The following is a 13,440-nucleotide window of genomic DNA, read 5'->3' as shown; positions in this document are numbered from 1 at the left end:
CTTTTGTTCGCGGGTTCGGTCGAACCTCTTTCCACGGAAAAATATACTATTTATATATGATTAAAATTATTTTTTATGTGGTTATAGTAGGTGTTGAACCCCCATCGACTAAGTTTTCTTTGAATATGGAACCCCCTTAATTAAAATCTTAAGTTTTCTTTGAAGATGAAACCAACTTTATTGAAATCCTGATTCCGCCGCCGAATAAATGATATGCCATTTTAATTCTTTTGACTATTAAAATACTCTTTATTTTCTTAAGTATTATATATAATGCAGATTTTATAGACTGAAAAGTCGTCATGAAGGCTGTGAAGTCAAAAGGTTGTTAGATTGTACGGCCATGTGCAAATATTCATGTTTCGTATTTGTATTAAATCTGACTAAATTTTCTATATTGAGACTTCTATATTGTTGGTTGGTGTGTCGGTATTGCCAGCTTTGTAGATTGCAGTCATGCTTTATGAATTAAAAAAAAGAAGAAGAATATATAGTAGACTTAGGGATCAGAATATTTTGACTGATCTTTGATTTTGAATTTCAATTATGCAGCTCAATAGTTCGACTAATCTTTTGTTTGGATCTCAATTATAAAGGTACGATGGTGTATAATACTGCCTCACTTTTAGGTCTATCATTATGCGTTAGATGTGCAAAATATAACCAAGACATAGACTGAAGAATTCTATAAAACAAAATTACTACTATAATAACTTCGATCTCGCAAGTAAGGTTTGAGGAGAATAAAATATACATATATCTTATCACCGCGTCGAAAAGGTAGAAAATTGACGTTCACTTTTCATAAAAGTCAACTTTGAACAAAATAAAAGTAAAAAGAAAGAAACTCATTAATATAGTTATACCATATTCAATATGGTTCCACAATTAGTAAAATTTGAAGAGTATAAAGTCTACACAAATTTTACTTCTATTTCTATAAAATAGAAAAATTATTTTATAAAATAGGGACCCTTGATTTAAAACCATGAAACCAAAGAAAAAAATCATATTTAACAAATACAGTGTGTCAACTAACTCCCAAAGAATGAAAATAAAGTTAGTGATTGATTATTTGAACTAAAAAACTAATATCAATAGTATTCTCTTTGGCATCTCAATTTATATGATAATTTAAATAATTTAGTTTTAAGCTCTTCAATTTACTATTAACAACGTAATATATAGCCAAATAATTTTTTAACGCTTGTTCTAAAATCTCTTTGTCAATTAAAAGTAATTTAACAAATGTTATTAATGTTAAGAGTAAAACAATAACCAACTCCGAAAACCTACAGTTGTGATCACTTTAATTTTCGATGGTTTCCCCTACTTGCTTGTTCATAGTTACAATAAAGAGGCTTATGCACTCCACAACCTTTTTGTTATATGGAGTCGAAGACAGTTTAATTGTCAACCCTAGTCATCATAATGAAAATTTTCTCCTTTCTCTAAAAACGAAGTAGCTTCAATCATTGACGGGTTTGTTAGAAATGAAAACTAAAATTTTTCGGAGTTGGAGTTGGAGTTGTGTTTGATTATGTCTTTTTTGAAAAAAAAAAATTTACTTTTGAAAAAAAACCAAAATTAGAGTTGGAGTTGTGTTTGATTATGTCTTTTTTGAAATTTTTTTTTTTTACTTTTGAAAAAACTTTTTTAAATATGATTTTATGCCGCAACTTTTACAAACTATCAAAATCACCCAACTAAAATTTACCATTAACGAAAAAAGAACACAATTAGCCACTTTTATAAAAATAATTACATATATATAATCATATTTAATGAATTTCAATTATAACATATATAATATTTACATTAATAGCCGTTTTCTCATATTTGAAAAAAATTTAAATATGGATATTATATTAACAAAACATTGCTTCCTATTTTTTAGTAACAAATATTATCTTTCAAATAAATTTATTTTTTTAGGAATTTTTTTAATTTATTTTCTTTATTTTTCGTTCCTAAAAAAATAGGAAATGATGAGTTGTTATTAAATTTTAGGATGCCGCTAATTTGTTTCTTTAATTTTCTTATACATGAAAGATTTTACTGTGTGTGAATAAATTATGTCTATGTAAAACATACTTTGCATAATTATGGTATATTATATCATATACCATAAATATATAATTATGCTTAGTATGTTTCTTTATACTTTGTATATTTATATATGTGTGTATATGGTATATACATGAAATAAACTTCATATATAATATACTTTGTACATTTATGTTATAAATATGCTTAGTATGTTTCTCAATACTTTGTATATTTATATATGTGTGTATATGGTATATGCATGGTATAAACTTTATATATAACATACTTTGTATATTTTGGCTATAAATATAATATTTTATATATTTATGGGTATAAATATAATACTTTGTGTATAAAGATACCAAGTATTATGGTATATAAAGGTAGCAGTTGCAGTTTAAGGTATAAATTTATTAAATTGGACATATTTTTTATATAAAAAAATATATGTATCACCGATTTATATTTTTAGCATATATATGGTATAAACTATTTATATTTGAATAGTATAATAAAGATGTACACAATATAATATAATATATATAATTAAATTAAAAATAAGAATAATTTGTGGCAGTGGTAAACTAATCTGCTACAACTTTATTAATTCCATAAATACAGAAAATGATTATCCATTATTCATTACACGACTATAATTCCTTAAACGTCCATATCACAACAGAAAAATAATAATAATAATAATAATAATAATAATAATAATAATAATTATTATTATTATTATTATTATTATTATATTATAGTAATTAGGATCATTAGCAGTAAAATAATGTCTTACATAAAGGAGAAAATTAAATAAAGGAGAAAAATAATGATGAGAGAGAAAAAGAGATATATATTAATTAGGATAGCATTAAGTTTGAAATTATAATTATGTTATTTTTTAAAATTGATATATACGTAATATTGAAAAAGTAATGTTATAAGGAGAGTTTTATGTAAAAATTTAAAAGATTGGGGTTATATGTAATAATAATAAAAGTTGAAATTGGAGTTGGAAAATTGTGAAAAAATCAAAAACCTGTTTTCCCTTTTCAGAAAAATTTTCCGACATTATTTTCTGAATTTTCATGGCCAAAAACCACAATTTCTAACTCCGAAAAAAATTTTCAAAAAAAGGATAAAATTTTCATGGTCAAACGGGCCCTTAGAGTGTGTTTCGTACGAAGGAAAATATTTTTTAAAAAATATTTTCTATTTTTTATATTTGATTGGCTTAAATATTTTGAAAAATATTTTTTAAATCAACTTATTTTCCTAAATTTAAGGAAAATAACTTCTATTCAAAAATAAGAAAAACATTTTGCAAAACTTTCTTCAACTTCACTCTCAAGTTGAAATGTTTATACAACTCTCAAAGTCACCAACTCCTATTCCGACCCCAATCTCCTACGACCCCTACCCCTAACCGCACCCATGCAAAATAAATATTTGATTTTTTCTAAACTCATTCCCTACCTCGACCCCACCCCTAACATTCCCCTTCGAAAAAATATTTATTCTTTTAAAAAAAATCCAATTTTTTTCTTATCTAACCCCCCAACACCCCCCCCCCCCCTTTTAAAAAAAATCCTTTTTTTTTTTTTTTTACCCCCCACCCCCCCCCCCCCCCTTTTAAAAAAATTATTTTTCAATTTTTTTCTTGCCCCACCCTCACTCCCCAACTTTTCCCTACAAAAAAAAAAATCTAAAATTAGTTTTTTTAAAAAATCATTTTTCTTACCCCTCCTTATTCCCTGATCCCAACCCCCACCTCTTACTAGTCAGCCCTCCTTCCTCCTCCCATCTACCCCTGATACACGATCAAAGTACGAAATCAAAAATTAAACTACGGTACGAATATGAAAGATAAATATAGATAGAAAGCAAGTAATAGATAGACAAAACGGACAAATGAATAGCAAACTAAGGGTGTATCAAGCCCTAACCCTCTACTTAATGTCAAACAAAAAACCTAACTCCTATGTAGACCTCAAGGGAATTAGATTCTCAAGCAACCCATGTTTCTAAACGGAAAATCAACACAAGCTATTCCACGCTTTCGACAAGCTAATCCAAGCTTGTTTCCCACTTTCACAAGTGTTTACATTCATTAATCACCAATTAACTACCTACTAAACAAAAGAGAAGTCCTATTTATAGTCTAGACTACGTTATTACATCATATGGGCCCAATAGTGACCCATTTAGGATAAATAAACATAAAATCCCATTAAGCACATGCTTGGGCATTTGTAGAGTATATGGGGCACACCCCAAGGTATATAAAGTTGTTTTGACCCGCTCTAGATGATCAAGAGTGGGTTGGGCGCACCTCCAAAGCAGATGGGGCGCATGTCCTCTTTCAATTCCGTACTCATAGGGATGAGTTCCAACAACCTCAACAATAGTTATGTTGTCATCTTGATGAAGAACCAAGTGATGTGAATGAGAACTACAACCTTTCAAATGGTCACCGGGGTCAAATGGGTAGAGTGTCCATAGGCATTGGTTTAGGCAACACTTCTCTCCCTTAAGAGTACTACCATTACAAAGAGTTATACCCTTTACACTAGCATGAGCATCATTAAAGGCAAATAGAGGGTCACTCCTATTTGATTGACCAATATTTTCAATACCATCACTCACTTGACGTTCATTAACCACATCATAAACATCCTCAATAGGTAGACTAGGTTCACACACAAGTTGGTCCACATAATTTCCATAAGACAATGTACTGTCACTCATCACAATAGCTTCAACACTAGGTGGACACAAATCGATCTTACTAGAAGAATCAATTTGGTCATCGTTAGGATCAACTAGTGTATCCACACTCTCAATTTGTATATTATCATCATGAAGTAAAGAGATATTAGGTTTATCTAAAAATAAGTTATCACTCACACTTAGTTGGCTACTAGCCTCACAATGATCTTTCACATTTACTAGAGTGAAGAGTTAGCTTGGTTACCTTGAAGTTTGTTTGGAGCATGTCCACTCAAGGGAGTCTGAAGGTTGGAGTTACGATAGTTTAGACAATCCATCATGTTATCCATCCTTCCACACATATTTTTTATCTTACAGTTAAGAGCTTCAAGGGCTGCTAAGATAACATTTAAGGTATTGTCATCCATGGTACCTAATAAAATAAATACTAAATAAAAACAAAAACAACAAATAAGTTAAAGTGAGGAAATCAACCTCACAAGCTCTCAAAGTTCACAAATTTGGTTTGTCTCTCAAGTGGAATCGCAAACATTGATAGATCCTTATACTCCAATGAGTTTGTGTGGTACCAATTTGGTTTGAGGTTGGAATGGATTCTTGTTTGAAAGACTCAAAAAAAATAAAATTACTTAAGGACTTGAACCAAGAAATAAAAACGAATCAAAAGAGAGAAGTTTGAAAGAAGTAGGACGACGAAAGAAATAGGACTCAAGAACTAATAAATCAATGTAGTAGATGAATTACTAGTCGATAGGTAGTTTAAGATTCAAGGAAGGGATTTAAGAATAAAGAAATTAAAACTAAGAATCAAATGGAGTTTTTAAAGTGGTGAGATGTGTTTTAAAACTTGAATTGAGTTTGGAGGCTTAAAATTTGCGTTTAGGCTTTAATTTGCATTGGGAGGTGGTGATCTACGTTGGCCAACATGCCCTAGCAGGTGTGGCGCATTTCCAAGGAAGCTTGGATGCAGCTTAGAGGGACAACTATTGTTTTGAGGTGCTGCAGTACCTTGGGACCTCCAAGGCACTTGCAAAGCAAGTTGGCCAAAGAACAGCTTGCACCAACACTTGTACTTCAAATGGTCCCACCACCACCACCACTTTTGCACTCTCCTTGGAATATTCTTTTAGATCATTAAAAGATTCTTTGGATAAATACTTTTTCACCAATTTTCTTTCTTTCTTTTGGATCAAACAACAACTTTTAAGGAAGATTCAACTTGAAGATTTGAATGTCTTCAAGAACACTAACTTTTTCTCCAGAGCTCGAAATGAGTTGAAATTTTGAACGTAGGCACTTTTCAACCTTCTAAACTCATTCCAAACATCATTTACCTCAAATTCTTCACAAATTTGGAAATTTTTTAATTCACATCAAATTTCTTCAACCCAAGCTTCCAACAAGGATAAAACACTCAAATATGCTCCTATTTGATTCAAATTTTATTTATAGACACAGTATAGTGTTAGATGATGCAAATCTAACACTAGAAACACAACAAAAATACAAAATCAAAAACTCAAATTTTGACCTAAGCCTAAAAACGTGAATAGTCACTTTTGGGGGGATTTTTTATTTGACACTTCTTTTTTTGTGGATTTTTATGATAACAAGCCCAAGATTGACTTCGTGAGAACGAAATCAAGCCCGACTCTCACACCAAATAATACATGAACAAAGTACGGAATCAAAAACAATACTGTGATACGAATACAAAAGATAAAGATATATAGAAAACAAGTAATAGATAGGCACAATTTATGAATGAATAGCAAACTAAGGTTGTATCAAACCCCTAACTCTCTACTCAATATTAAATAAAGAACCTAACTCCTACGTAGACCTCAAGGGAACATGAATTCCCGAGCAAGCCATGTTTCTAAATGGAAAATCAACACAAGCGATTCCACACTATCCACAAGCTAATCAAAGTTTATCTGACACTTTCACAAGTTTTTACATTCATTAATCATCAATAAACTACCTACTGTATGAAAGAAATGTCCTATTTATAGTACAGGCTAAGTTATTACATCATATGGACCCAAAAGTGACCTATTTAGGAAAGACTAAACATAAAAGTTCAATAAGCACATGCTTGAGCATTTGTAGAGAATATGGGGTGCACCCTAAAGTTATAGTATGCTATTTTGACCAACTCTAGCTGATCTAAAGCGAGTTGGACGCACCTCTAAAGCATATGGGGCGCATGTCCTCTTTCGGGGGTTTCAAGACCCGTTTTGCCTTCCCTTGACCTTTCTAACATCCCTTGAGCCTCCTTGATCACCATAATCATCTAATGGATGCCTTTTATAGACATCAAGAAGTCATTAATTGTCTCTTGACCCGTAAGCATCCTCTCTCTCCTCTTCTTCTTGAAGAAGATTCGTCCTCAAATCTGCAACCTTTAAACACAAGAGAAGAAAACAAACCCAATATTTCCTCGAGGCACGAGGGTTACCACAAGGGTTAAAATCAAAACTTCCATGCCAAGAGGACACCCATTTCAAATATAACCAAACATCCTTCAAGACAATAGAAGAGAAGTCAATAGTTAGAGTGCAAGGAAATTGGCTATGATAAGCATCAAGGAATTCTCCGTAGTTAGTTATATTAACAAGATTGCCAAACAACCTCAACATGAGAAAAATATCATCATGCCAAGGTTGCAAACACTTAGGATATAGCCAAGCATCAAAATGATCAATCAAGGGTGTGTATCCCCATAATATAGAAGCTACTTGGCCATTCAAGAGGTTTGGACAATGGGGATGGCTAGAGGAACCACGGTAATCAATCAACCACTCATGAAGGCTCACATGGGTTCCAAGTCACAACAAGCACATAACCCCTCTATAACACTCATCTTTATTAGAGATTTTTCCATTACACAACTTTGGTCCCTCAAGTAGATTAGAAATATTCAAGAAAGAATTCCTGTCATAGGGATGATTCCAACAACCTCAACCATAGTTTTTTTGTCATCTTGACGAAGAACCATGTGGCTTGAATGAGAACCACCATCTTTCAAATGGTCAGCGAGGTCAAATGGGTAAAGTGTTCATAGGCATGGATTTAGAAAACACTCCTCTCCCTTAAGAGTACTACCATTACAAAGAGCTATACCCTCTACACTAGCATGAGCATCCTTAAAGGTAAATAGAGGGTCATACCTATTCGATTGACCAATATTTTTAACATTATCACTCACTTGAGGTTCATTAACCACATCACAAACATCCTCAGTAGGTATACTAGGTTCACATACAAGTTGGTCCATATAATTTCCACAATACAATATACTATCACTCATCACAATAGCTTCATTACTAGGTAGACACAAATCGATCTTACTAGAAGAGTCAATTTGGTCATCATTCATTTCAACTCGTGTATCCACGCTCTCAATTTATAAATTATCATCATAAAGTAAAGATTTATTAGGCTCATCTAAATATAAGTTATCACTCATACTTAGTTAGCTACTAGCCTCACAATGATCTTTCACATTTACTAGAGTGCAAAAGTTAGCTTAGTTACTTTGAAGTTCGTTTGGATCATGTCCACTCATGGGAGCTTGAAGGTTGGAGTTATGATACTTTAGATAATATATCATGTTATCCATCCTCCCATACATGTTATCTTACGATTGAGAGCTTCAAGGGCCGCCAAAGATAAAATTTAAGGTATTATCATTCATGGTACCTAATAAAATAAATACTAAATAAAAATAAAACAACAAATAAGTTAAATTTAGGAAATCAACCTCACAAGATCTCAAAGTTCACACCTTTGGTTTATCTCTCAATTGGCGTCGCGAGAATTGATACATCATTTATACTCCAATGAGTTTGTGTGGTACCAATTGTGGCTTGAGGTCGAAATGGATTCTTGTTTGAAAGGCTCAAAAAAATAAATTTACTTAAGGATTTGAACCAAGAAATCACAATGAATTCAAAAGTGAAGAGCTTAAAAGAAGTAGGACGATAAAAAAAATAGGACTTAAGAACTAATCGATCAATGTAGTAGATGAATTACTAGTCGATGGGTAGTTTAAGATTCAAGGAAGGGATTTAAGAATCAAGAATTTGAAACTAAGAATAAAACCATGAGAAATGGAGTTTTTAAAGTGTTGAGATGTGTTTTAGAACTTGAATTGAGTTAGGAGGCTTGAAATTTGCGTTTGGGCCTTAATTTGCGTTGGGAGGTGGTGATCTGCGTTAGACAGCTTGCTCTAGCAAGTGTGGCGCATTTCCAAGGCAGCTTGAACCCATCTTAGAGGGTCAACTACTGTTTTTAGGTGCTGAAGCACCTTGGGCGCACCTCCAAGGCACTTGCAAAGCAAGTTGGCCAAAAAACAGCTTGCACCAACACTTGTACTTCCAAATGGTCCCCCCTATTGTCCTCTCCTTGGTTTATTCTTTTGGATCTTTAAAAGGTGCTTTGGAAAAACACTTTGTCACCAATTTTATTTCTTTATTTTGGATCAAACAACAACTTTTGATGAAGATTCAACTTGAAGATTTGAATGTCTTTGAGAACACTAACTTTTTCTCCGGAGCTCGGAATGAGTTTAAATTTTAAACGTAGGCACTTTTTAACCTTCTAAACTCATTCCAAATATCATTTAGCTCAAATTCTTCACAAATTTTGGAGATTTTTCAATTCACATCAAACTACTTCAACCCAAGCTTCAAACAAGGATGGAACACTCAAATAAGCACCAATTTGACTCAAGTTTTGTTTATAGATACATTATAGTGTTAGAGAACACGAATCTAACACTAGAAACACAAGAAAAACTCAATATCAAAATCTCAAAACTTGACTACGGCTAAAAACATGAATAGTGACTTTTGGGGGGATTTTTGATTTGATACTTCTTTTATTGTGGATTTCAAGATAACAAACCCAAGATTGACTTCATTGAAACAAAATCAAGCTCGGATCTGATACCAAATGATACACGAACAAAGTACAAAATCAAAAACTAAACTACGATACAAATACAAAAGATAAAGATAGATAGAATACAAGTAATAGATAGACACAATGGATAAATGTATAGCGACCTAAGGGTGTATCAAACCCCTAACCCTCTACTCAATGTCAAAGAAAGAACCTAACTCCTACGTAAACCTCAAGGGAATCAGATTTTTGAGCAACCCACGTTTCAAAATGGAAAATCAACACAAGTGATTCCACGCTTGTCACAAGCTAAACCAAGATTGTCTCACACTTTCACAAGTGTTTACATTCATTAATCATCAATTAACTACCTACTAAATGAAAGAGAAGTCTTATTTATAGTCTAGGCCGAGTTATTCCATCATATAGGCCTAAAAGTGACCCATTTAGGAAAGACTAAGCATAAATACCCATTACGCACATGCTTGAGCATTTGTAGAGCATATGGGGTGTAGCCCAAGGATATAGTGGGTTTCTTTGACCCGCTCTAGCGGATCTAGAGCGGGTTGGGTGCACCTCAAAAGTAGATGGGGCGCATGTCCTCTTTCGGGGGCTTTCTCGCCCCGTTTTGCCTTTCCTTGGCCTTTCTAACGTCCCTTGAACCTCCTTGATCACCATAATCATCCAATAGATGCCTTATGATAGCCATCAAGAAGTCATCAAGTGTCTCTTGACCCGTAAACATCCTCTCTAGCAATCCAAAGGCCATTTGGATTGTATCAACTCCCCCCTCCCCAAAAATAATAATAATAATAATTTTTTTAATTTATTTTTCAAAATAATAAAATAATTTTTTCTTACCCCATCCCTATCACCTATTATGCTCTCCCTCCTACTAACCAGCCCTCTTCTTCCTCTCCCCCCCTCCCTTAAAAAAAAAATTATTTTATTTTTTAAAAAAAAAATTCTTACCCCACCCCCATCACCTATTATGCCTTCCCTCCTCCCCCTACCAGCATCCCTCCTAAAAAAAGATTTAATTTTTTAATTTATTTTTTAAAAACAATTGCAAAATCTTTTTTTTTACCCCGCCCTTCTTGACATATTCGTTCTCATTGTGTTTTTGTAAATATATGCAAATACATTTAGAAAAAAATTTCCACTTTGCGTAACAAACACAAGAATATAAGTAAGAAACACTTATTTTCTGAAAATATTTTCCTCCTATATACCGAACACACCATAAAAAAAAGTATTTTTAGGATCAAAAATTATTTTTCTAAAAAGTATTTTCTATTTTTTAGCTAAACACTAAATATATTTTCTGAATAGAGGCGGATCAAGTACATTGGTGGCCTAAGGTGAAAATCGTCAGGTGGCCTTAAATTTCTTAAAAGTTAATAAATATATTTTTTATGAAATCTATATTTTAAATCGTTTAAGATGCAAAGTTGTTACCGTCAATATAACTGATACATTTAATTTTTTTTGAGACATAATACTTTAACTACATCAAACTTCGTCTAATAATTCTTTACTTTTCTATAAGAAGTTTATTTTTTCTAAAAATATTATTTAATAGTTTTTATAACAAGCATATAATTTATTATTACTAAAAATAAATTAAAGCCCCTCAAATTTGAGGTCTAATATTATTCATATAATTTAGTATATAAAAATTATATTTTTAAATAAAATATAAAAATTATATTCGATCCTTGCATATTTTCTGATGAATTCTACAGGAAAAAGAATACAAGAAGAACACAACAGAAGAAATAAAAGAATTCCATGGGTATAATCACAAAAACTTCTCACAACCGTCAAGTGAAGGAATGAAATAAGTGAACATTTTGAGAAGAGTTATAAGTTGACCATCACAACTGCCACTTCAAAAGCTTCTCACACCCGTCAAGTGAAGAAATGAACGTTTTGAGAAGAGTTATAAGTTGACCATCATGTCGACCACTTCAAAGAAAGCATCGTTGGTTCAACATTATAATTCTCTATAAATAGAGGCATTTCTTTGATTATTAAGCATCCAACAATTAGCAAAAACAAAGTGTTGGTCTCTTGGAATAAATATTTCTTCAAGTCTTTTCCACATACCTAGTTTCTTAAATTTAAGTTTTTTTTTTTCTACTTACATAATGGAGTGATCTCTTTGTGTTGGGAGCATTGATGAAACTCGGTATAGTATTATAATATAAATTTTATTTTAGTTCTTTCAAGACTTGATTTTATTTAAAAGCTAAATACTTAATGTTGAAATTCTTGTACTAGAAATTAGCGTTACTTGGTATTTTATATTATAGTTCTAGTTATATTAAGTTGTACTTCCCACAAGGAAGAAAACTAAATATACTATAAGTATTTCATAAAATATAAGTAATAATAATTTTTAGTCACTTGTTATTTCAAATCTTTGAAATTGTTTCTTTTAACCTTATCTTCATGGAAGGATTATTTTGAACTATTTCTTAGATTTAAATAATATCTATCTTATTTGTTTCAATTCGTATCCTCACGGAGGGATTGACTCAAATAAGATTGTTGATTTGAGGGATCATTATCTTATTTCGTTCAATCTGTATACTCGCGAAGAGATTGTCTCAGGTAAGTTTATGATTTAAAGATTACTCGCAAAGGGTCTTTTTTCCTCATAGACACATAAATCAATAGTCTAGAAAGTTATTCTACAATTTTGTAGAAATTACTAAAATAATAATTTTATTATAATAAACATACCAAGTGAATTCAACAACTCCTAACTTTCTCTCCAAGATAATCTTTTAAACACTATTTTTTTATATTTTTTTTCAAACTTAAGAAATTATCCTTTTTTTCATCAATTTGATTCTCAAATAGTAGTCAAGATAATACAAGTTTGTAGCATAAATTTTCCAATCTCTGTGGGATGATATCTTAAACTATACTAGAATTTGACAGAGTACGAGCAACAAAAATCTTATACAATTTGGACTCGTCAAATTTTTGGTGCCGTTGCCGGGGATTGGCATACATCTACTTCAGACTAAGTGTTTTGATACTACTTTGAGAGCTTACTTTTCTTTTTATTATTACTCTCGCTAAACTCGCTCTCGTCTTACTTTATTTATTTTTATTGAACTTATTTCTCTACTTTATAAGTTTCAGGTAGTTTATGAACCGCTCTTCTATAAAAAATTTAGCTAGTTACGATATAGAAATTGAAAGAACAATTCGTTGGCGGAGGAAAGAACAAACATCAACTTCTCAAGACTTTAGCAGAATGGAACACCAACCGGATGATGAAATTAATCAACCAGAAATTCCACCACCTGCTCCAGATGATCAGTTTGATGAAGTGGCGCCTAGACCCGCAAATAAAATTTTGAGGGATTATGCTAGACCAAACCAATTTAACTGTGAATCTAGTATCCGCAGACCACCAGTAGCAGCCAACAATTTTAAAATCAGGACTGGATTAATTCAAACAATTCAACAATCATGTACTTTTTCTAGTGATCCAAGTGAAGATCCACATAGTCATTTGATTGATTTCTTAGAATTAGTTGAAACTGCTAAATACCATAGAGTCCCTCCTGAAGCAATTAAGTTAAGGCTATTTCCTTTTTCTTTAAAAGGAGATGCCAAAATTTGATTGCGAAGTTTACCTCAAGGGTCTATTACCACATGGGATTGGATGACTCAGAAATTTTTAAACAAATATTTTTCTCCAGCTAAAACCATAAAGTTAAGACAAGAGATTTC

The sequence above is a fragment of the Capsicum annuum genome, chromosome 6 (genome assembly GCF_002878395.1).
Source record: "Capsicum annuum cultivar UCD-10X-F1 chromosome 6, UCD10Xv1.1, whole genome shotgun sequence".
In the NCBI taxonomy this organism is placed as follows: domain Eukaryota; kingdom Viridiplantae; phylum Streptophyta; class Magnoliopsida; order Solanales; family Solanaceae; genus Capsicum; species Capsicum annuum.
Note: the sequence above shows the minus strand (reverse complement) of the source record.